Genomic DNA, 25,628 nt, shown 5'->3' with positions numbered 1-25,628 from the left:
TGTGTACAGATTTGGGAGTGACAGATCTGGATTATATACTTCAATCGTTAGAAAGTCTTCTTTAGGGTTGGCACATTTCATTTTTGGAAAGCTCTATTCAAATCCTTCTTTTTCTTCCATTGAACTAGAATCTGTCTCACTGGCATCTACCACTCATTTATTCTTATTTTTGGAGCCATAAACTGAATCCCTTTCCATTATTATAATTATAGCTTTCATTATTAATGCTTATTACATTGTGTTAGACAGCATGTTCTGAGCTACAGTCAGTGTGCCTTGTCTCACAACAGCCTTTTGAATTTCATATTCCTGCTCTCTCCCATCTTCCTTCCTTCCTTTATGCCAAAAAGTCATGGTAGCTTTGACTTTCAGGAAGTCATGACATGACTTCTAGTCTCTTCACCATCTTTTTCAAAAAGTTATCACAAACTGAACCTCAGACATTTTACTGTACTGTGAATGAGTTTATCAGACCTTTTTCTGTAAAGTAGGTTTTGACAGATGCGGACACTAAACAACATAAAAAAGCAAGTCTGGAACCAAAGAGAGAACAATCTTTGGCTATTTCACAATTCTGCCTGACACCAGATCTACTTAGAGGGAGATAGTGTGTTCCTCTATTCAGCCGAATAAAAGATTTCAATGGATCTGGAAACCACAGTTTCTACTATTTACAATTTAGACATGTTTGACTGAAATTTAAAATTAATCCTTTCAGCTGCCATATTGCATGAGCTAAAAAAAATATTTGTATAATATCTCAGTGTAAAATAATGTCACCTCAAGGTCTGTTTAATTTTACTTTTTTGAATAATATGTTCAAACATTCCTGCTAAATGCAGAACTTTAAACAAGCTGGATTGAAAGATTTTTTTAATAAGATTTTTTACGGATGAAATCACCAAGCTACCTGTTTTCTCTATAGTCTACTGAAGATTTCTCAATTTTGTAACTTTTACATGAAATACCATTGTACTCTGCCATGAATCAGGTGAATAGTTTAACTATTTTGGTGCCATCAGTCTAAACTTTACAAATGTTGGTATTCTTGGATGGGACACTTTTTTTTTTAAAGAATGTAATGTTCTTGTTCATGTACTCATAACATGTTTTAACATACTGACATGTTCCTTCAACTGCTCATTTTAAAATTGGAGTTCTCAATTTCCAGCATATTTAGCCCCTGTTAGCTTTAACTTTGAAATTGCCATTTTTGGGTGGCCAAAATGATTCAATCTAACACTACTTAATTTAGAAAGTAATCAGTAAAGCAGAAGTACTACTGTCACTCACAGACATAGAAAACAAACTTATTGTTACCAAAGGGGAAAGAGTAGGGAGGGAGAAATTAGGAGTTTGGGATTAGCAGGTACAAACTACTATATATAAAGTATATAAACTACAAGATCTTACTGTATAGCACAGTGAACTATACTCAATATCCTATAATAAATCATAATGGAAAAGAATATGAAAAAGAATATGTATATATGTATAACTGAATCAGTTGGCAGTACACTGGAAACTAACACAATATTGTAAATCAGCTATACTTTAATAAATGAAAATAAATAAATAAATAGATGAAAAGAAGTACTACTGCCAACTAGCAATTTTACTTTTGCTTCTCACTAGAATAATTCTCAAATACTTTCTACTATGAACTAAAGTGTAATTTTCTACCATCAATATTCTTTCTTATAATTTTGAAAACAGAGACCTGATCTGCCTCTAAGACTTTTTTTTACCACTTTGACTTAGTTGTTCCTAAATAGCTACCCATCACAACTTTGAGAGAACCACCAGTTTACCTGTAAAGTCAATACCGACTTTCAAAGGTAGGATGGAAATAAAGGTGTTCCATAGTCTTCTAAATAGTCTTTAAACTATACTTCATGTGGCTGTAAGGATTATTATACAGAAAATGCTTAAAATTCTCTTATAATGTGGCATTGAGCCCGAAGGAACCCAGAAATATTCAGCACTTGCAAAAATGAGGAATTGAATATAAAAATAATTTTAAATGGCAAGTAAGTCTTTCATAAAGATATTTACTTTTTGAATATCTAGATATCAAAATGATTATAGAGATTGCAGAAAATAGTTGTATTTATTTTGTCAATTTAAAAAAATAAGATATTATCTAGAATAATTTTATTATGAATTTTTTTTAAAACAATGTTTTTAACTTCTGTTTTCCAACTTGGATTAGGTATGTGTATTTTGCATCTGAGAAGGCTAATGCCTTCCCAGTCCTCACCAGTATAAAATACTTTCTCTTCTGTATTCCCTGTTACTACCATGCAACTGACCCTCATGCTGTCCTATATTATTATTTTTAATACATACATGTATCTTATTGTTGGAACACTCCTTAAGGAGAGAGAGTGTATCTTAAATATCTGTTTCTCCCTCAAAGTCTTGTACACTGAAAATATCCTCACACATCAGAACTCCTGTATCTTGTTTAAATCAACTGCTTTTTCCCCTTACACCGACTTAGCTACCTTAATCTGCATCTTTTCTATTCCATCTTTGACACTAGTTCTAGAATGGTAATGACTAAACAATATACAGTGGTCAAGGTACAGATATACCCTAGTTTTATTTCAAAGCTACAACTCAAGTGATAAATAGATTCATGTACTTAAAGTATCTGTGTTCTGTGTAATCCCAGAATGTATACAGATACTGCATGAAAGATTAATCAGGTGTTAGTATAAAAGACATAGTCACCATTTCATATGTTTCAGGTCTTAGGTTTAGTAACACAAAAAGAGTTAATGTTGTTAATCTTTTAGAACTATGTTAATAACATGCATGTATGGACTGAGTCACTTCACTAGAGAAACCCACTCTATGAGAAGCCCAGGAAATTCAAACTTTTTTATCTAAGATTCAAAGGAATCTCCATGAGAGACACACAAATATTTTCTGCCTTAATTTCTGATTATTACTTTCAAGTAGAATATGAGCTGATTTCTAAGGCTAAAAGCTAAGGCAAATGTCTAGATAATTAAAGTCAAAAATCACAATAATCATGTAAGTAATTGAAATAATTTAGTTATTATTTATACATGGAATCAAGGACCTGGGGTTCAATTTCTGGCTCTGTCACTACCTTAAGCTAAGTGGACTTGGAATGAATATTTAATCTCTCAAGTGTATTTTCTTGTATCTTGAGTAAAGAAACTATCCATCTACTTGAGAGAGAGAGATTTTGAAAATTAAATTGGAACAGAGTTTCTCAACATTGGTGCTGCTGACATTTGGGGCCTGATATTTCTTGTTGCAATTCTGTGCACTGTAGGATGTTCTGCAACATGTCTGGTCTCTACCCACCAGATACTAGTGGTCTACATCGACACCCCAGTAGTAACAACCAAAAGTGTCTCCAGACATTGCCAAACGTCCTTTTTGGGGCAGTAGGGAGCCAAAAATCACCCCACTCCCAATTGTGAATGACTGAATTAAGTAGTTTATATAAAAGACTTCATTTATATATCAGGTATATAGACAGAGCACCTATTATGTGCCAGACACTGTGCCCAAGTCAAAGAAGATGATTCATGCCCTCAAATAGTTTACAGCCTAGAAGCAGACAGATCAACAAACCAATGCTTGCAGTAATAGCAGTTTGGGAGCCCATGGAGGGTGCAGGAAACATAACAGTTAGATATTAAAGCAGAAAAGCCACAAGAATTGGCGGCTAAATGGATGTGGGGGATGAGTAAAGGGAGGAGAGAAAAACAAGATGTTAACAGTGGTTAATCATTATTTAGTATGTAAGTCAAAGAGGTTTTCCAAAACAAACAGCAACATTTCTCAGAAGAAAAATCACACCATGTAAATGATCACAAAATAAATATTGAATTCACTGTGACTGCTTTAATTTTAACCAGTGGGGGAACCCACACAGACGAACTACTCCACTTCTTCCATCCAATTTGCTCTCCTATTACCACAATTATAAAGACCAACAGAAGTCGTCTAATTCCCATACCGTAACTAGACTATCAAGCTCACAAAAATGGCAGTAACCAGATAAGGAACAGTGTGCATAGTTTATGGTTTCTTTATTTCATTCACTGAAGAACACATCATTTTAATACTAAGAGTTTTATTCTATGTCAACTTTAAGCCCAAGTCAAACGCATCTGTACCAATGCCAAAAGAAAATAAAACCTAAACCATGGTGAGAAACCACCTTTCCCTCAAACAGTGGAGATGTGTAGCTTTTCAGAATATTATCTGCATGTGAGGTCCACACAGAGGTGACTATTAGCTCCGTCTCACTGTGGTACAGCAGGGCAAACAACTATCCATTATCTCATGGCACTTTCTAGTTTGTGTGATACCAGGAAAGTGTAGTTTTGAGACACAGAACACAGTGTTCATTACAGGAAAGCTAGTTAGAGGCTGCTAATGGGACCCTTTGGCTTCTGGTCTTGCCGAGGTATCTGGAGGAGGTCCAAGTGCCTAACCACGACAATTTCAAATGAAATTCTCTTTGCAATTATGTTACCCAACACCCCCAAATATGAAAGCCTTCCTGGGTTTTAGAGTTTATAAGCCCCCTGACAGTGGAATTCTGTGTGGAAATATAAAAATTCAAGTAACAAAGAATTTTTGAGAGGATCAAAAATAGAAACCATTATTGGAATACAAAAACATTTTAGTTACTTAAGAATCCACATTTCTAAGAAAAGCAGCCTTATTAAATGACATTTGCTCAATAGGTAATTTTCCCCATTTAATTTTCATAAATAGATCACTTTGAAATGTATTTCTGCTAACAAAGACTGCACATTAACAACAAATGATACAACATCTTCAAATTTTAATTAATGTCAAGAACTTTTATTTTGCTTCCAAGCAACTTACAGAAACATGTTATTAATATAATTTAATTTAAGGGGGTAGGCATTTGTTTTCTATTTTTAAAAAGGTGGTTCTGAAATTCTGGCCCTGTCAACATCATTTAAACATTCCTGTTCCATGCCTCAATATAATAAATTAAATCAGCATTTTAATTGTGCCCATGCTTTGTGGTTCCTGGCGGTACAAAAAGATTCTCTGTGAGCACACGACTTCCCCTCAAAAAACCCCACTGAGTGATTAATTACCCGTCTGGAAGATATAAATATGTCTCTCAATAAAGACAGTATGGACTGCTGGAAGCTCTGGCCTTATACGTCTCTGTAGGACGCCTTAACTTAGCAGACTCCTAATTCAAACAAGATTCTGGCTCCAGCATTCACAGACAACTCTACCATGAGACACTGTTTCTCTGTTGAGCAGTATATTTATTTTAATTAATATCACTTGGTATAGGTACAAGAATCAGAGGCAAATTGGGTTTTTTATGTACAAATATGTAGAAATCTCAAGGTGTCTCTGCTCCTTAAGAAAGAACTGAGAACAAAAGAAAATAACCTTGAGTTCTTATAAAATACCATCTTTATATATAGTATTTTACATTACACCCTGATATTACTTATGTTTCATTCTGAGTTCAAGGTTTGGCCAAGAAACCGTAATTTTACAAAGACATGAACTCATGAGTCTATCTAGCTATGCCTGAACCTCACATCTACCGTCTGAACTGAGAAGCCATCATGATCACTTTAGGGGAGAGAAGCTTAGAGAAAGGACTCACTGGCCACCTCCCCTTACCTCCAAATAGTAAAAACAAGAATTGATGGAATTTCTAAAACTGTTTCTACAAGACCAAAATAAGATAAGAGGAATTAGAATTATAACAATCATTGAAATCAGAAATTGCAAGCAAAGTCAACTAACTTGAAAATAAAGACAAAGAAATCAAGACTTGAAGCTGGCTCCTTTAAATTGGAGAACTGTCATATGTAACTTCTCTAATGCTTTGAATTCATGGCATTTATTACCAGAACTGAATACCACATCTCCTTTACCCTTTTAGTATTTTTTTTTAAGGGATTGGAAGGCAAGATTATCATTCATCATTCCAGCCAGTCTAACAATCCAGACATCAAGTTCCTAATTGTTCTATTCAAAACAAGATGAAAGAAAGCTTCTCTAAAAAGTCAATACGTTTGGCCAAGAAAAGAAAAAGTCATTTGCACTCAAGACTTCTACTCTACTGCTATTTATATTTCTACTGGGCCTTGTCAAAGATAGATTTTGAGCATGATCATCACGTGTAACTACAAAGATTAAATCACTCAGCAAATATAAGTCAAAATTGGAGTAGATTGTAAAAATAGCCACACTATTTTAGCACCTTCCATCAAGAGGTAGAGTACCTTTTCCCACCCCTTGAATCTTGGCTGGTCTTGTAGCTTTGACCAATAGAAAGCACAAAAATGGCAGTATACCAATACTGAGCCTAGGCTTCAAGAGGCCTTACAGCTTCCATTCCCAGATTCTCACAACTCTGTGCCCAACATAGGAACAAGCCCAAATTAGCCTGTTAGCAGTTGAGAACCCATGTGGGAAATAGCCCCAGTCATCCCAGCTGTCCAAAATGTGGATCATCATCTGGATCATAAACCAATCAGCCCAAGCCATCTGGCAGCGGATCGCAGATACACAAGTGACCCCAGCCAAAATTACCCAAGCTTAGCCCACAGCAGAACTGCCCAGCTAAGCCCAACCAACAATGTCAACATGCAATATTATGAGTTAATTAAATAGATACTTTCTTAGTCACTAAGCTTTGGGGTAATTTGTTATGCAGAAATCGGTAACTGATACAGGTCCTGTTTCCTCATAAACTTATCTTTCCCAGGCTTTAAGACCCAACTCAAGTTTCTCATTATGCTCATGGCCTTTACTGGGTATTAGGGTACATACTCTGTTGACCTAGTTCCTTTTGAATTCTGATCACATTTTTTTCTGTGAAAAAAAAAAATTTAGCTCTTAGCTAAATAATGCCCTGTATGATTTTCAAGTTATAGCTAAGTGTTTGTGATTCACATACAAATGCCTGGAAGGCAGAGACCATGTTTTATATTTATTTTTTATTATCAACACACTAAACGCATAGGTGTTGAATATTTGATTTGATTTGAAAGCAGCTGGAGTTTATAACAAGCCCTTTAAGCTGTATGTACTATATTTCACTTATGTGTAACATGTAATTAATATTAGCCTGTTTCACCACAAAGGAGAATGAGTGATTTTTAAGTTCTCACATTCCTTTACAAATCTAACATATAATAAATTTCTTAAGAAAACAAGAACAACTAGATAAAATGTAAAACTTCTATACATGGCAAACACAGGGAACACCATTAAAAGCTAGTAACTAGGAGAAAATAGTTATGGTATATTCAACAAAGAGCTAATCATCGATAGCATACAGAGAGCTCCTATAAAGCAATAAAAAAGACAACCCAACATAAAACTGAGAAAAATATTTAAATTGACAGTATTCAGAAGTACAAATTAAAAAAAAAAAAACTCCTGTGCAAAGATGCTTAGCCTCAGACAACCAGGAAAAAGTATGTTTAAATAAGGATTTTATTCATCAGATTATTAAAAAGTTAGGAGCTTAAGTAAGATCCAGTACTGGTGACTGTGTATGGAAATAGGCCTCCTTGCACGCTGTTGACTGGAGTATAACGTGGCATAGCTTTTAGGAGAACAACTGGGTAGTATATATCAAAATGTCAACTTGGCACATGCCTTTTAACCCAGTAATATTCACTGAGACATTGTTTTTAATATTAAAAAACTGGAAAGCTAAATATGTATCAATAATCTCATGATAATTATTAATTCATCTATCTGTGGAAAACAAAGCAAAAATTTAGAAGAATGTGATATATTTGTATCCGCTGACATCAAAAGATCAAGAAATGAAAAGTTAGAAAGGCAAGTCATCAAAGAATAGTGTAATACCATTTTTCAAATAAGTATATAATTGCATAGAAAATAGGTTAGAATGATATACCCTAAAATAATAGCCATGATCAATTAACAGGGAAGTATGACTGCGAGAGTGAAGGAAAACAGTAAGCTTTTACACATTTATGTACCATTTCAATGTCCCACAAGCATTGATTTATGTGATATGCTTCTAATTTGTTTATATTACACATACCTGGACAGCAGAAGAGGGCAGAGCACAGCCGCATTCAACTAAGGAGCCCAGGAAAGCTGTGCCTTCATCAAGGAAGTCTCCAGTTTTATCCTGGTTCAAAGCAGTGGAGTGGTCGGCACTGCACACAGATGTGAGCAGGGACTGGCACTGGGGGCCCTTGTAGCATGACTTCTTCAATGGCAGCGAAGAGAAGAGACTGACTTGTCAACTGCACTGGGGACCCTGTCTTTGGCCTCACAGGACTACAGCGGGGTATTCTCCCAGAACCTGGAATGAGGGAAAACAAGATGAGCCTCTGAAAGTTTAATGTGAAAATCAACACAGAACTAAAGGAGAAAGATGAGAGGCCACCTAAAATAATAACAGAGCTAGCAGTTACCAATCCCCAAGCAATCTCCGGTGCCAACACATGTATCTCACTTCATCTTCACAACAACCCTCAGTTGTTTTTATTTTACTGAAGGGAAAATGAGTTTAGAGAGATTAAGGAAATTAGCAAGGACCACATAGCTTCTGTGTGGCAGTGCCAGGGATTTGAACCCAGCCCGGTTTAATTCAACACCTATGTTCTTAACGAACATGGATGGTATGCTCTTCCTGTAACACAAAAAGCCTTCTGAGTCAGCAACACTGGACTATCTCCTTGCCATATAAGTTAATATACCTAAGAATATAATGGGTCAAGCAAGACAAGTATAGCTTAGCCATAAAAACACGGAACAAAGGGTTTCAGGCAAGTGCATGGGAATAGTGCCTATTCAAACAGGCAGCAGGGATCTTGGTCCAAGGATTCATTCAGTCCAAGGAACAGGCCAACTGGGCCACAGAGTATGTGGAAAAATGAAATTTCTCAGCCTTCCAGGATAAGGGTCAGTACCCGGACTGTGGATTCACCAAGGCAGTTTCACTCCAGGATGCCTCCTAGGAAACAAACAGCTCCCCCATGGGCCCTAATTGAGCTTTTTCCCATTTGCAACTTCTATGGTCCTTTAGATACATTTCCACTACTTTTTCCTATTTTAGGCCTATATTAAATTCACACTATCTAAGTGATTTACACAACGCATTGCTGAAGAATACATGCATCACATATCAAAAACATAGGGCAACTGTATTCTCTCTACAGACCCAAAGTTAACACACATAGAATTGGGGCAAGTGAAGTGGAAGGGAGGAATTGCAGGGAAGGGTGCTGTGTCCTTAAGCTTGAGAATGGGGTTTATGGAAAAATTCTAGGAGGACACAATGATAGAAAATTCATGTCTACTTTTATTTGTTTCATATATTGGTGGTCTACATGAGACTTTTTTGGAGAATGAGTTCCACTACTTTGAACAAAAAAGTCTGGACACCAATGAGGTTAAAGGAAGGGATGTCTGATGCTTGGTTCAGTCATGTAATGACTATTGTTTCTTTGGACATCAATTTGCAGGCATTCATGGCTATGGCTGATAGAGACAATGCGGTAGGGAATGGATTCCAAGGCATTCTCCAGGGTGGCTCTGTCCAGTACTCTCTTTAAAATCTGTTTTGCAGCCATAAAATGGCCCTCACAATTAAAATCTTCACCCAAAACTTCAATCCTACATAGACGTGGGTCTTTTAGGCATTACAGTGGGCACCAAGGCAATGCTGCTTTCTGGACATGCTAACAACCCCTTCAGGACGGAGGCCTGTATAAGGAGGCAGTGGGAGTTATCACATAGGCTCCAGACCTCATCTGCTGATTAGGATTCGTAGCTCTGAAAAGAGCAGCTCCTTACTACTTGTGTGGTCTACAGGAGGTTCTGAACATCTCCAAGTATCAGGATTTTTATATGTAACATGTAGACTACATAGGCGTATTACAAGGATTCCATGTCTATAAAGTGCTCTGTACTGAGACTCGAACAAAGCAAGCCTACTCAAATGTTAGCTTACATATTACCACACTGGGATCAAGTATTTGAAGATAAAATGGAAAGCGGTCTGGAGAACAGAGAGCAGCACAACACAGGGAGGGCATGAGGTAAACAGAAAATGGGCAGTGTGAAGAGGGACAATGTGAAACTCAAGATTTCATGACCTGCTAAGGTTTGGGCTTCACTCTACCGGGTGTGAGGATCCACTGAAAGCTGTTTAGTAATTCACTTGTTTAGAAAAATACCCACTAAGTGCTTATTCTGTGCCAAGAACCATTTTAGTGGAGGAAATAAGAAGGTAAGTAAGGTGAGATTCCTGCCCTCAAGCAAGTCCCTTTTTCAGGAGACAGACTTACAATTCTAAGATTGGACTTAGAGTAAGTATACACCAAGTGCTATGGAAACAGAGGGTGAAGTTTAGATGACTAAGTTTGGCAGAGAAGGGAGAGAGTTTCCTTAAACTATAAGCAGTGGGTCAGAATGGGGATTGATGAAAAAATGAAGAGAGCTTTAATAAATGTAAGAGGAAGAAAAGAATTATCTCTGCCCACTGAGGAAGCTTAGAATAGTTATGATTCGAACATTGGTCCCTCCAGACATCAGGCAGAACCTAAAGCAATGCCCCCTTAAAATCCATTCCCTCAGGGTCCATAGGCCTCTTGAATATACTTAGGGAGCCACCCATGAAAGAAGTGTACTCCTCTGAGGCTAATCACTGCTTTGACTCTCAGGAGGAACTTTGGAGAGGATATGAACAAAACTCTCTTTTGTGCATTTGAGAAGTCCACAGAGGGGGGAAAGTATGGCTCAAGTGGTAGAGCACATGCTTAGCTTGCACAAGGTCCTGGGTTCAATCCCCAGTCCCTCCTCTAAAAGGAAATAAACCTAATTACCTCCCACTACCTGACAAAATAAAATAAATAATACGACAGTAGAAGTCCACAGAAACTGTCAGTCAAGAATGGAATGAAGTGTGCATTCACAAATGAAATGTGATGAGGATTAAAGAAATTTTATGCAGTTTAATGTTGAAGGGGTGGTGGACTCAATCGTACCTCCCCCAACAAAGATGCCCACACCTTAATCCCCAGAACCTGTGAATATGTTAACTTACGTGCTAATGGGAGCTTTGCCACTGTGATAAAGTGAAGGATCTAGAGAAGGAAATAGGATGATAGAAGCCGAGGTTGGAGTGATGCATTTTGAAGGTGGAAGAAGAGGCAGTGAGCCAAGGAATGCAGTCGATTTCTATAAGCTGGAAAAGATAAGGAAACAGATTCTCCCCCCAGAGCCTCCAGAATGAACACTGGTCCATTAACACATTTAGCTCCTTGAGACCCATTTCAGACTTCTGACTTCCAGAATTGGAAGAGAATGAATGTGTTTTTTTAAGCCACTAAGTTTGTAGTAAGTTTGTTACAGAAGCAATAGGAAAGTAATCTGGAGAGAAGGGGCTACCTCAGAAGACCTCAAAACTGAAGTGTTTTATTAATCCTCTCAACAGCCTAGAGGAGAGAGAGAAAATAGAGAAACTTCAGAAGTCAGAGCAAGTCATCCAAGACTAGACAGCAGAACGCAGAAGAAAATACCAAGTTTAAAACCCAGAGGGAGACATGATTCTCCAAACTCCAAAAATGCAGAAAGCTCTCTGGAGGAATAGCCAGCTTCATATGAATGAGAGTTTCAGACTCTGCACATGGCAAAGCCCAGGCATTCTCTCTGATGCAACCTCAGGATCGCAGGAGGAAAATGGTGGCCCACATATGGTTATGTTCACTGCCAGTAAAATAATGTCCACGCCACAAGAACTATTAGTAAATTGACTCTACAGCCAAGGATACTCAGCCTCAACTCAAAAAGTGTGTCAGCATTAGCCACAGAGATGGAGAGAAAATTCTCTTACCCCTAGAGGGCAAAGTTTGTGCTAATATTTATGGGAGAAAAAAAAGAAAAAAAAAAAAAAGAGTCAGGAAGGAAACATCTGTATCACTCACACCCCCAAGCAGACAAACAGACCAAGAACCCTAGGGAATGCCAAATTCAGCTCTCTGCATCATTCCCAACTTGCAGCTTCCTTGCAAACACATTTAAATGCTATTATCAATAACACCACCTCCTGAAATAAACATCTTTTCATTTATGAGTTTATGCCCATTTTGACCATGTAAAATGTGAGAATTAAACATACACCAGGCGATGAAGGCAACAAGGCAGACAATCTCCAGCTAAGAAATTTGGTGGAAAAAAATTAAATATGTATATATAGAGAGAGAGAGAGACAGAGACAGAGACAGAGAGGGACAGAGAGAGAATTTTTTTTTAAATCAATCTTTGATTAAATAATTGCTTCTGCTGTTATTTTTTGCTATTGCTTCAGAAATGTTCTGTCTCTCTCTTCCTTTCTTATCCCTATAGCGAGGTGCCTTGCTGCTGTGCAGATGAAAGGTCCAGTCTCTTTAAAATTTCATGCAGAGCTCTTCAAAACATTGAAGCTTTAAAGGCCCATGGCAAATTCAACACATTGTTACACTTGATGGAAGGAGATTAAAAATTACATACAAAATGTACTATATATTCATTGTCTAGAAATACTATAAAGTTACAGCTTGCCATATTTTGGTAACCAATATGGAAGTGTATATTCTGATTTCAATACTTGCAAAGAAGTGAAGCTTTTGTAGCAAAAATAAGAATGAGAACTCAAATCACCTAAGGTTAGAGTCCTTGAATGTGTGAATAATTGTATTCAGTTTCCCTAAACTGTTTTAGATAGGTGAAGCATATTTAAAAGACACCAAAAGGTATAAAGGGAAAAAAAATTTCCTAAAACTTATAAAAATCACTGCGGTTCTTTAAGTTATTTTTATATCTCTGTAAGAAAAATATAGGGATGACTGATTTTCTATTTTCAAATATAAAATTATCTCAAAAAAATTAAGAGCTAGAACTAAAGATATTGGAATGTAGAGCGTGGTACTCTCAAAAGCAAGTTTACCAACCACTACTCTTTGAGGCTTAATAATAATGGGTAAATTTTATTTTAAAATTTTATTTTAAATTCACAAGTTAAACATCATTATACATCTAAATTGTAGGTGTTTTATTGTAGCTGTTTTTGTATGTCCCCATTTAGCCAGACTCATTTATTTGTATTTACTCATTCTCTTCTTTCAGACATTTAATGGATACCTACTACACGCCAGGCACTGTGTTAGGTGTTAGGAAAGAAAAACCAGAAAGATGCAGTTGTTGTCTTCAGAGAGATTACAATATAGTAAAAGGAGATGAATGCAGTAAAAAGTAAGTATGACAAAGCCTCAGAGTTCCTATGACAGAAGTAGGGATATCACGGTAGCACAAAGAATGGGTTATTGGTTTCTCCTGTAGGAAGAGACGAAGTTGTATCCAGGGCTCAGTCCTTGACAAGAGGCTTGGAAACCATCTAGGTGCTGATGAAATAAACCAAGACGTTGGTAGTAGCGTTGGGGAAGAGAGGACAGATTTTGGGAAAATCAAGAGTACAAAATTCACAGGAGTTAGCTACTGATTAGAAATAGAAAATCAGAATGTGAGAGGAGTGTAGGATGAATCCAGGTTTCTAATATTGATATCACTCACCAATTCATTCATTGTTTCAACGGTTATTTACTGCCTAATAGGTGGCAGGTCAATGTTCGACAACAATGACCACATTATGAAACCAAATCACTAAACTGAGAGAGGACAAATGGAAAACTAGTCAACAAATAAATACTATTAGAATACATAGGTGCTCTGAAGAAAATAAAATAGAGCAGCTTCAAGAAACACAGAAAAGGCCAAGACAGCTTTGGCATGGTGAGCAAGATGAAACTGCAGAGACAGGCAAGCAGAGTCAGATTACATAAGATGTATAGGCTGGATAAGATTTTGTTTTAGTGTAGTAGAAAAAAAATGCAGGTTTTAAGCAGGAGTGACAAAAGATCACTGGGGAAATAGATTAGGGAGTAAAAAAGGAATCAGAGAGGCCAGCTCAAAAGCTCTTGCAGTAATCTAGACTGGCAATAATGGTGACTTGGACCAGGAGAGAAAAGTTGGCAATTCTCAGGATCCCTTTTAGAGGTGGAGTTGCAAGGTCTTGTAAATGGGTTATCTGTGCAAAGTGAAGAAAATAGATCAAGCTTATTCCTGGGCTTTGCATTAGGGACTGGGTGGATAAAGCAACTGACATGGGGATGACTTAGGGCAGAAACAAGGTGGAGGAGGGGAATCAAAAATAGTTTGGGACATGTTAGGTTTGAGATGCTTCTTAGACATCAAAGTGAAGATATCAAAGTTGTTTATACGAGATGAATTCAGAGAAGACATCAGAGCTGGATATGAGGTTGGGGATCTCTCAATATGTAGATACAAAGTCATGGGGCTGGATGAGATCATGGGGCTTGGGGCAGGGGTAGTAGTAAGGGTGAATGTCAATAGATTAGAGATCCTTGAGGATCTCTCACACTTAGAGGCCAAGCAGAAGACATTACCAAGGTCAGCAAAAGAGACATGAAGCTGAGCCACACAGGTAGGAAGGAAACCAGGAGAATGTGGTATCACAAACGCCAAAGGGACAGTGCTTCAAGAAGGAGGGAGGGTCCACTATAGGAAAAACATTTGAAAGGTCAAGGAATATGAGGACAGAGAAGTTCCATTGGATTGGAAATCATTAAGATTTTTGATGACCTTAAAAATAGTTTCTGTGCAGTTAAGAAGAGCGAACACTTACAACTGTTTTGAGAAGATGAGATGTAAGGAAGCAGAAACAGCTAGAGTAGTGTCAGCAGATTTTGTTTTAAATTTTCTTGTAAAAGGCAGCCTAGAGATGAGACCATAGCTGAGTTGGGAAGTGAGATGTGAAGTTAAGGGGAAGGGAGATGCCAGAGCATGTGTTCATTTGCTGATACTAACAATTTTGTAGAGAGGCAGAAATTGATCATGCAAAGAAGTGAAGCTTTAAGAAGGCAAAAGGAGATTTGATCCAGAACATAAGTAGAATTTCTTTGATAAGAGTAGGCAATAGATTTTTTTTAATCTATAAAGGACATTTCTAAATTCAAGAAATTTGAATATAGACTATATTAAATGATTTTATTGAATAAACATTAATTAATTTAGATGTGGAAATGATAATGTGGTCATGTAAGAAAGTGTTCTTTTCCTAGCCAATAAATGCTGAAACATTTAGGAATGAAATAAATGACATCTGCAACTTACTTTCAAATGATTTTGAAAAAAAGATAGATGGATAGGATAGACAGATTGATATGTAAAATAAATGTGGTAAAATACTAATAACTGGTAAATCTAGGGGTAGTCTGGGTACTGTCTGTGCTATTTTTCAACTTCTCTATTGATCTGAATTTTTTCCAAATTAAAGTTGAATAGGGGAATTACAGCAGCATGGGACAACCCTCTCCCCACTAGACCTTCTAAATAAATCTTTGGAGATAGGACCCAGGAACCTGTTTTTAATAAAAAGTCCTATGATGATTTTGATTCACAGCTAGATTGTGATTGTGATTAACTATTGCTGCATACTAACCACTCCAAAGTTTACTGGCTTACAAAAAACCAATCATTTTACTTGCTCATAAATCTGTGGGTCAAGAATTTGTGTAGGACTCAGCAAAGCAGTGACTCGGCTGGGACTGCAGGATTCAAGACTCTCTGTGGTCTTGATGCTCGGCTGAGGCTGCTCCATGTGGCCTCTCTCTCCAGTAGGATAGCCTGGACTTCATTACATCACAGCTGTGTCGTCCTCTATGGAAACAAAAGTTATGAGACCTGGACTTGGAAGTCCAAAATGTCACTTTCATCACACCCTATCAGTCAAAGCAAGTCACAAAGCCAGCGCAGATTCAAGGGAATTGAGAAAGAGACTCGATTTCTTGATGGCAAGAATACCACCACCACACTAACAAAGTGGGTATGGAGCAAAAAGGTGTGATTCACTGGGGGCTGTTGTAAATATCTACTACAGACACCTGCTAAATTAGATTACTAACTTAAATAATACACGGCCCCACTTAAATTATACAAGTTTGTGTTGTACTTTAAGTACCTTGTCCATATGCAAATAGTTCTCCTAAAATGCTTTGAAAACAATTCGTTTTCTTAATTTGGAAGAGACTTGCAATTTTATGATGCTATTAATTTGCTCAACAGACCATAAACATGACAAAAGTAAAATACAATCTCTCCCACTGATTCCCTGTCTCCAAGACCCAGATCCAAATCACAGCAGTTCTGTCAACTAAGAGACAATAGAAGAAGTTCTAAGAGTCTCAGCAAGTTCTCACCAGCAAATGTTCTCATAGACAAATGAGGAGCAGAACCAGAATGGGATGCTCTTCTGGTATAGAGAGTAGTCCTTCTTCATTCTTGCCCTATGAGTGATGAGAGGCCAGACCTACCACCTCTTTCCTTCAGTAACTTTTCAAAGGTTCATTAGCTGAACATCATGATTAACAGAGGTAGACAGGCTCTCAACCAGAATCCTGAATAGGAGGAGGAGTGTAGGGCCAGGACTTCCCAAAGCATACAAAGAGAGAAAATGGGAGACATTGCTCTACCTCTTGTCGCCTTTACCAGAGCTTCCAAAATAGTTGGGTCTGAATTAACATAGTTTTTATTATATGTGCTTATGAGACTTACTAAAGCATATATGGGATAAGCACCTATGTGTCCCTGAACAGAAAAGCTCTTCATACACAGTCCTTACTGTGGAAAAATTTTATTCACGCCAGCTGTCAAAATTAAAAACAGCATCCGATACTATACTCAAGACTGATTCTTTCTGCACCTCTTATTAATCTAGGCTCTATGCACACAAACTACCTTATGATGGTACTCACTAGAGTTCTGCAGTATGGCAGCCCTGAGTGTCAGAGCTAGATTTTTGAATTCAAGGTTAACTGGCTTAAAGCCTGAGCTACTCACACTACACTCAGGAGTGATAAAACCAAAAAGGTATGAATCCCTTATCACAGAAATTAAAGAATCAATTACCCAGGCTAGAGGACTTCTGACTTTCTCAAGGCTCCTCAAATTACCACAGAGAAGAACTGAGTAGTGGAAATGCATTAGAGTTCCATGGGCTCTGGTTCTAACCATTCAATCATGGATGACCTTGGGTAAGTCACTTTTCTCTGGGCTTCCTATCTTCATAACGGCAAGACTCTTGGTTACAGCTGATTACTCTCAAGATCAAGATGTCTACATGTGCTTACACATGTTTATATCAAGAGCACTTCCATCAAACATATGCACTCTTTAAGGACAGATAAATATTTGGAATACATAAAAACCATCATGGAAATGTCGATTAACTATCAAATTAACAATGCGCTTTCAGAGCATATACCTCACTGTTATGAGTTTTTACTTTGTCTTATTGTCTTCTAAACAACTTCCACTAGACAACATATTTAGTTTAGTTTAAAATACATTTTTATTTCAAATTTCTATCTTTTAATTCTTGGTATCCCAGAAATTTTTCATTTTCCAATGACACTTTAAAACTTTACTCACGTTATCTATATTTTAAAATGTTTCTGCCATTTTTGTTTACTTTTTCACTCTTATTTTAGTTACAAGGAATTACGGGAATTATTCCCGATGGCAGTCAATGGTTTTATTACACAACGGTACAAATTATTACATCTCTATCAACATTTATAACTATTAACATCTAAGCACTGTGTATGTTTTACTGAAACAACCTATGGATGGGGTTTGTGTGTGTGAATATGAGTAGCATTTTCTTGAACTTTCAAAATTTGTTCTATGACTTTAACTCAGAAATAATCCGTTTAGGCAAAATGAAATGTTAAAATTGGTCATAATTAGTACTGATCAAATATACTAAAATGCTAATAAGATGTAGGAAATGTTTTGTGAGATGTGAAATACTACATATCTGTTCAAGCACTACTCTGAAATTTAAGTAGCCAGCACATGGCTCCAATTTTCAGCTGATAGATAACCCTTTGTAATGTTAAAATTCCAAGTGAAAGACAGTTGAATAAAGGACAGAATAGTCTCTAACAATAAGACATGTAAGGTGAAAACCTGATGTTCAACTGCATTATATAATGCTGGCTTTTATTGAACAACGTACAAGGTCCCAGACAGAGATAAAGGCTTTACATCCATCATACACTTTAACATCTCACAACTGGCTTGGCCTCCTCAACTTTCCCACTATTCAACATGTATACAAAACCATGGAAAATTTAAAAATAAAAATGAATTTAAAAATTTAAAAATTAATAAAAATAAAAAGGAAGCCATGAAACTTGTCTCACTGCCGGAGGCCTGAGGTAACAGAGCCAAGAGGATCACTACTCAGACTTCCTGTATAAACTGAGGAAGTTCTGCCTACCAAACTGGTGAGTTCCCCATTTTATAGATGAAGACACTGAGGCTTGAGGCATTAACCAATGCATCCAAGATCTCACAGATAGCGGCAAAACTGAAACCTGAAGCCAAGTAGTCCCCAAACCTAGATTTTAATGACCATACTCCAGTGCCTGGCAGTAGGAAAGCCTATCAAAAATCTTCCAATCAGTGAATTAAAAATTCAAGGAACAACAACTCTTAAAAATATCTGGACTTGCTTAAAATCATGCCCTTTGAGAAATCAAGATCATTTATGCTGTTTTCAATCACTAAACTAATTAAACAGTGCTACTGCCACTTCTCCACCTCAGAAATCAAGCAAAGTTTTAAGCATTAGGATTTATGCTGAAATAATCCATGGGCTTCTTCTCTGCCTAATTCTCTCAAATCTTTGTTTCTATTAGTAAAATATTAACAATTTTACCCCCATATGAAGCTAACGAGAAAGATATTATATAACTGATATATTCTTCAAAAATATTCACATGCAAATAGCTTATACAAAACTGTAATTAAATTAAGGGGCAACTGAGTAGGTGCTATTTATTCACAAGTCTCCTTTAAGTTAATCAGATAATAAAGAACACACCGAAAGAATCAAAGAAATAGAATATACCCTGAAGTTATATCACAAGGAAAAAAAAAAGTCTCTTTGGATAAGAAACTCAGGTTTATTTTATCTTAAATCAGACCAAGGGGATTTAGGTTGCTTTTTTAATCTACTTGTGCATAATGATCTCTCAGATTAATCATACTGTTTAACACAATATTATTATTAATTAGACATGTCATTGCTTCAGGCAGAAAATTATTGGAAAGTAAAAAGGTCTATATTCCAAAGGCTCATAAGAGAAAGATTTCCATTTCTATCATTGCACATCTCTTTTAGTTCCAACTCTCAATGGAAATTCCTCAACAAATTCAGTCCTTATAACACTAACATATAGAAGTGTCTCCCATTCACGAGAAAGCTGAAAGATTGTAAGATTGTCTTGTAAGATTTTTTTTTATGTTATTCATAAGCCAGTTTTATTTTCTTAGGGCATGTGGGTTCAGAAGAAAACCTTTCAGTGTTGCTCAGATTTTTATCATCTTCCACTAGGGATCTTAGACAGGACTGAGGCATGGGTCATCAGTTCTATCCATCTTGCTCAAGTCCTCTAAAATGTTCTGGTTCCCATCTGGTTGCCTCTCACAAGTCCCTGCTGCTTCCTCCTCATCCCCATAGGCCACATGTATTTTATCTCTGCCACTTCGCCATATAGGAAAATTCTATTGTTCCCCATAAAGGCCAGGACTCCATGGGGCTCTCTCAGGCATCCTATACTAACATTTCTTTTGCTCCCACACTATGCTACATGCAAGAAGCTTCTACAATCATACTGCTCTCCAGAGCTCCAACAAAAGAACAAGGGCACAGGTACCTCTGTCCCCAGATTCCTCAAACTTATGATTTGATCCTATTGTCTATCCACCCTCAATCTCCATCCTCCCTTTCCCCTCTAGCCTCCTCACTCTGAGCATCTAAGCAAATGACTGAGACTCCACTTTCCATTTCACAATGAAAAATAGGAGACCAACAAAGCCAAACTCCCTCAACTTCTGGCATGCTTGCCATTAAATTTTCCTAGCTGTAGAAAGTTCATCTCTTCACTTGTATCCCGTTTCTCATCCCACACTCCTCTTTAGTTATCTCCCTCCATCAACTGCCTCCCTCTGTATCTTCATCTGTCCCCTTTAACTCTCTCCCCTCAGCTTCTAAGATAAATATGTGGCTGTTGTTAAAATACACACACAACATCAGCAACAAGAACCACACACAAAACTCTCCCTTGACATTTTCTCTCTCATCTTCCCTTCACAGTTCTTTGAAAAACACTGAGAAGAATATTCCAGGCAACGAGAAGAGTATGGGTGTAGACCCTGGGATGGAAAAGAACACAATCCTTTGAGAAACTTGAAGGTCTGTGTGAGTGGAGAATCAATAGTGAGTGGTGGAAAGTGAGACAAGGGCTAGAGAACACTGGTCTTATGATTCATAAAGGATTTTGACCTATATCACGGATTTGTTTTCAAGATCAAGTAACAGCGTGCATATTAGATATCTAGTGCATATAACAAAATGTAGCTGTTGCTGTTTTTAAACATATGACCTTGAATTTCTTCTAACTTCATTAGATCACTCTCCAAGGCCACACAAGTGAGATCAACCCTTCTGTCACTGGGTTGAAAGCCTACTTGATGCAGTCTTCATGCAGGATAAAGATGAAATCTCTGAACTCCATACACAGGATTCATCTGGAAGCATTTGGAAACAGTAATAGGTACACAGATGATATATGTAGCATGACCAACATATGTTAACAGATAAGTATGCAAAACTAAGAAAAAGAAAACTCACCTTGAAGCTCCTATCCTGGTAGGTGGAAGTTGGGCGTGTAGAGCAAGAAACTGGACTAGAAATTGTCAGTTAAAGATAATTCTATCCCACAGGACAACTAAATTCAAAAGGTAACCCTGGACTGGAACCTACAATGGAAACAAATGCTTAAAAGGACACCACTGGGATAAAGAATGAAACTGGAATATGTACTGTAGACCACATTGAAGTACTGTGTCAATGTTCAACTTTCTAAACTTGGTATGATTATGTGAGGGTATATCCTCATCTTAGAAAATACAGAAAGACTGAGAGGTAAAAAGGCATGATTAATGCAACTTATTCTCAAATAGCTCAAAAAATCATTTATATATATATATGTATATATAATTATACATAAGTGAGAAAGACTGCTAAAGCTCAAGTGGTAAATTGTCATTTTTGAATGAAAGGTACAGAGGAGCTCTTTGTACTATTTTTACAACATTTGGGGCTGTAGAACAGTGCTCTGGGTTCTCACTGTCCTGTAGGCTCTGCAGAGATACCTCTTTCCCTCCTGGTCACTCTGCGTTGCCCCCTGCTGAAGTCCTCAGCAGATAGAACTTGTGACCTGTTCTGGCACTGTTGGGGCCCAGTAGGTTTCCCTTTATTTGCAGACTTGGTCTTATCTCGGCTTCTTGTCTCTGGATACTACAAAAGGAGCTTTGTGAAAACCGAAATCCCTTCTCTCTCTCTTGACAAAGCCTGACTCTCAAGACTACTGTCTTACTGCAACTTCCCTCCAAAACTTAATCTGATGCTCAAAGTGGAGCATTGAGTTGGTAGTTCTAACCTTTTGCCTTTCCCCCAGTACTTTGAAAACTGTGCTTCAATCAATACTACAACCCATGACATCTTTGTTTATAGGAATAAAAAAAAAACCCCACACCCGCTTAATATTTTCATAAAGATAGCTCTTACATATAGTCCCTATGTAAACAATTTAACTAGTCCCAACCTTTATTTCTACTTCCCCATGTGGCAGAACCACAGTTAACACTGGGTATAAAAGTCTTCAAGATTTTGATAGTCATCCACTACTATCAAAAATGGCTATACAAAAATAAAATGCAAGGTTTAGTAAAAGAAATGGGTAAACTTTATACAGATTTTCACAACTCTTTGATAAACTAAATGATGTGATGATCCCCCATACAGTTAAAATTTTAATTTAAACCATCTATGGGGGAGGGTGTAGCTCAAGTGGAAGTGTATGCGTAGCATACACAAGGTCCTGGGTTCAATCCCCAGTACCTCCTCTAAAAATAAGTAAACAAGTAAACCTAATTACCTCTCCCCAAAAAATTGAAGAAAAAAATTATAAAAAATAAACAATCTACCTTGCAGGTCCTACTCATGTTCACTATAATTAAAACTTATAAGCCACAGCTATTACACCAAAGGAAAGCATAAAATTGCAGGGTTTTATAATGAGCTCTCCCTGTCTCATCTCCTATCCCCAATAATGGGATCAGAATCAAAATCTTCATTTTCTGCTTAAAGTAAGTAATCACAACAGCTGTAAATGTGTATGGAAACTCACAGATAGGGTTCAACAATTATCAATAGGTAGAAAGAATTTAAGGTGGTAAAATTATAATGAAGTACATAACAAAGTTCAGCTGCACTGGGAACGTCTCCAAGTCTCCCGTGGTGAAAGGAGATCTGTGCGGCTTTAATTTGTTTGGACCCCGTAGGCTATAAAGTCACAAAAGGGGCCTGGACAGTGAGAGAAGGGGAAGCAGGAAGATGATGTCTCTAGTCCCTATTCTGATGATCATATCACAACGAGGCTTTTTGTGGGGTTTTTCTTAAGTGTCATTTAATGCTTACAAATCTCAGATGCAAAGAGAAAAAAAGGGATTTAAAATCTTGTTATTTTGGAGTAATAAATTTTGGTGTCTTTGATTTCCTTAAGAAACTTAAAAGAAAAAAAGGCCTTTATTTGTGTCAGGTGTGCCATTAATATTGCTAGAAGGACTTTTACCTTTTTAAGGGTTGTAAATGCTTCTAGTAAAATGGAGTTAACAAAGATACAGAATAAACTTTTACATTAACTTGAAATATTCCATGGCCTCTTTGTATCTTATATGTGCAATTTAATGTAAATATATTGAATATTTTTCTTATGAACTAATGTAAGGCCCAAATAATCTTAGACCCAACAGAAATTCTCTCCCTCTAAAACTAATGCCCTCAAAAAGTAGTGTTCCTCCAAATAACTTTTTTATGAAGAGCAAATTGTGGAAGTTTTTAGTGAAAAAATTTTTTCATTATATTTTTGAATGAATAAAAATAGTTAAGTAAGTTTTCCTGGAACTTTTAACATAACAATTTATCATTACTCTACAAATGTGTATATGTATATATATTAAATCTATATTATAGATTATATATACAAAATAGACACATTCACATACCCTAAGATTATTAAACTTTACAAATCTATTCACATACATTTTCCCTTTGTCTTTTTCTCCTATAAAAATTCCTGTTTTTGCATTCAGATTATACCTGATCAGAAGGTAACCCAAAGCACATTCGCTTTAATAACTTTCACACATTCATAAATATTTTTAAACCCCATAAATGTTTAACATTAGTATAACATATCAAAGTACTGTTCTTTTTTCTGTAAATAAATCATTTCTAATCTTAAGACTTGGGGGTTGGGTAGAGGTGCACAGAGTAACAAAACTCCTTCTGGCCAGTGAATCAAAGGACATTCCCAGACATTAACTTCTCTTTCCAAATACGAAAAACATATTAAATATATATCTTATAATAAGATGTTTTCCTCATGTTTCCTTTGGGTAAAGTCTGTTTAGTACATTCCTCTTCACATTGTGCTATGGAATTCTTAGCCAACTTTGTCATTTTTCCCTCTGCAAAGGGCTGCCTGCTGGAAGGAAGCCAGAATTGCTGTGATACCACTCACTCAACCAAGACTAACTATGTTCAAGTCAGGTAAAAGTGAGTTATAATGTAAAAGAAAAATGATAAAATATGTATTATAAATTATACGTAGGTACACATACACCCCAACCATTACACTACTTCTAAAGAAAAACAGATAACTACCACTGTCTGTGTTTTGAAAAGAAGACAAGCTATGAAAAAGACATAAGGCATTCACAGAGCTGAAATGAACTTTTAGAACTGCTACATGTTCTACAGTCCAAATATTTTTTCCCAAACCCATGTGGCCATCTGTATCTATAGGAGTGAAACAATAAGGGATTTTTCAAGTAAACCTTTCCTAGAGCTGCAAACGGCCATGGTACTTAAAGGAAGGAATGCCAAGTGACTTGGTATTTCTGGGCAGCTATTCAGCAAGGAACAGCCCATGTGGGTGACCATGTTGCCTACACTTGTGGTACGCAAGTGAGTGATATTAGCTACACTTGCATTTTAAAAGTAAAAAGATCCCATGTTACTTCTATGACATCCTTCTCACATTTTTTGCCATGCCTATCACCAGGCTATGCCAACTGATCATGTCTATAGTTGTCAATAATTTTTCTGTATAAACATCCTCTTTGAATCAATCTTTTGCCACCTGCATTGTTCCACTTCACTTCCTTTTAGCAGCACTAACTGCTTCAAGAGGACAACTGCCACTAAAAAACATGGTACTAAAGCAATCATTTGGTCCTGTGCACACATTTTAATTTCATGCCCTACGGGGGGGAATCACGATCGGCCTTAAACAAAAATTGAGTCTTTAATGCGTTATTGGTTTACACCATTTATCTTTCAAATAGTCTATAAACTCTTTTTAAAAAAAAGCAAAGAAAGAAAAAAATGTTCAGTTGGCAGTGGGTATTCAAGGAGAATTCAATCCCTAAATGTGAATTCTACAAATATTTTCCCAGCCATATGTTTATGAAAATATACTAAGTTTGTCAACTGTCTCCTCCTTCATGACATATCCTGTTGTTAACCCAGCACAGCTAGACCTAACATGTTAGGCCAACCCTGTTGTGATCGCAGAAGAGAGAAGCATTTAGTTTTTGATATCACAGATTTAGATGGATTTTGCAGCATGGCCTATAATTTAAATCTCTCAGAACAAAAAGGACAAAAGTGGTGTGGGGGTGGGAGCCACTGGGAAGCAGTGAAGAATAAAACTTAATATGAGCAGGAGAACACATGAATGTGTATGGACAATCAAGACTGGCCTCAAAGCTGTTATGTGATTTTTGTTTTCCTTTGACACGGGTGTTATTTTCTTGTTGGCAAGAAACAGCTAGTGAAACGTTGGTCTTTTCCTTTGCCCCAGAGTATTATTAAAGATCTAAAATCATGAGTCAATGAAAAGAAGCTGCTTTGGTCACTGATAACAATAGCCTGACAACACTTAGTACAGCAATTAGAACCTAAGATCAAAATCTAGAAGAGGGAAAGCCAAAGAGTGACTGTCCAGAAGATGAGAAACACTAAAAATCATCTACTAGTGGACACTTTTCTTAAAGTGGGAACATCTTTGTATTTTAAAAATATGCATGGAAGGTAAAGTCTTAATGACTATATTTTTTTTGAAAAATTGTATTTACAGCCCAGACTTTCCTGCCCTCTTGTGGAGAAAACACAGAGCTTTCTATATAAATATGACAAAGCTTGCAGATGGGCTTCTGCCATGGTATGTGTCATTTACTGTCAATGGTTGGATCCCCTGATGTTCACGGAGCTTTACTAGTTGTTAAACGTTGTACCGAAATAAAAGGTAAAATCTGAACAACAAAGCAGAGCTAAATCAGGTGTTAGACTGCAAGGAACCATCTAATTTGAAACAAAG

General features: G+C 36.8%; 1 long non-coding RNA gene across 1 annotated transcript in view; it reads right to left on the bottom strand.

Annotated features, from left to right (window-relative positions):
- Positions 1-25,628, bottom strand: part of LOC116665794 — a 489,125-nt gene that overhangs the window by 415,513 nt on the left and 47,984 nt on the right. Inside the window, exon 2 of the long non-coding RNA XR_004322484.1 lies at positions 8,087-8,353. This is a non-coding gene — a long non-coding RNA (uncharacterized LOC116665794). The remainder of the gene's footprint in view (positions 1-8,086; positions 8,354-25,628) is intronic.

This window comes from Camelus ferus, chromosome 9 (genome assembly GCF_009834535.1).
Source record: "Camelus ferus isolate YT-003-E chromosome 9, BCGSAC_Cfer_1.0, whole genome shotgun sequence".
In the NCBI taxonomy this organism is placed as follows: Eukaryota; Metazoa; Chordata; class Mammalia; order Artiodactyla; family Camelidae; genus Camelus; species Camelus ferus.
Note: the sequence above shows the minus strand (reverse complement) of the source record. Positions and strands in the feature narration are given on the sequence as shown.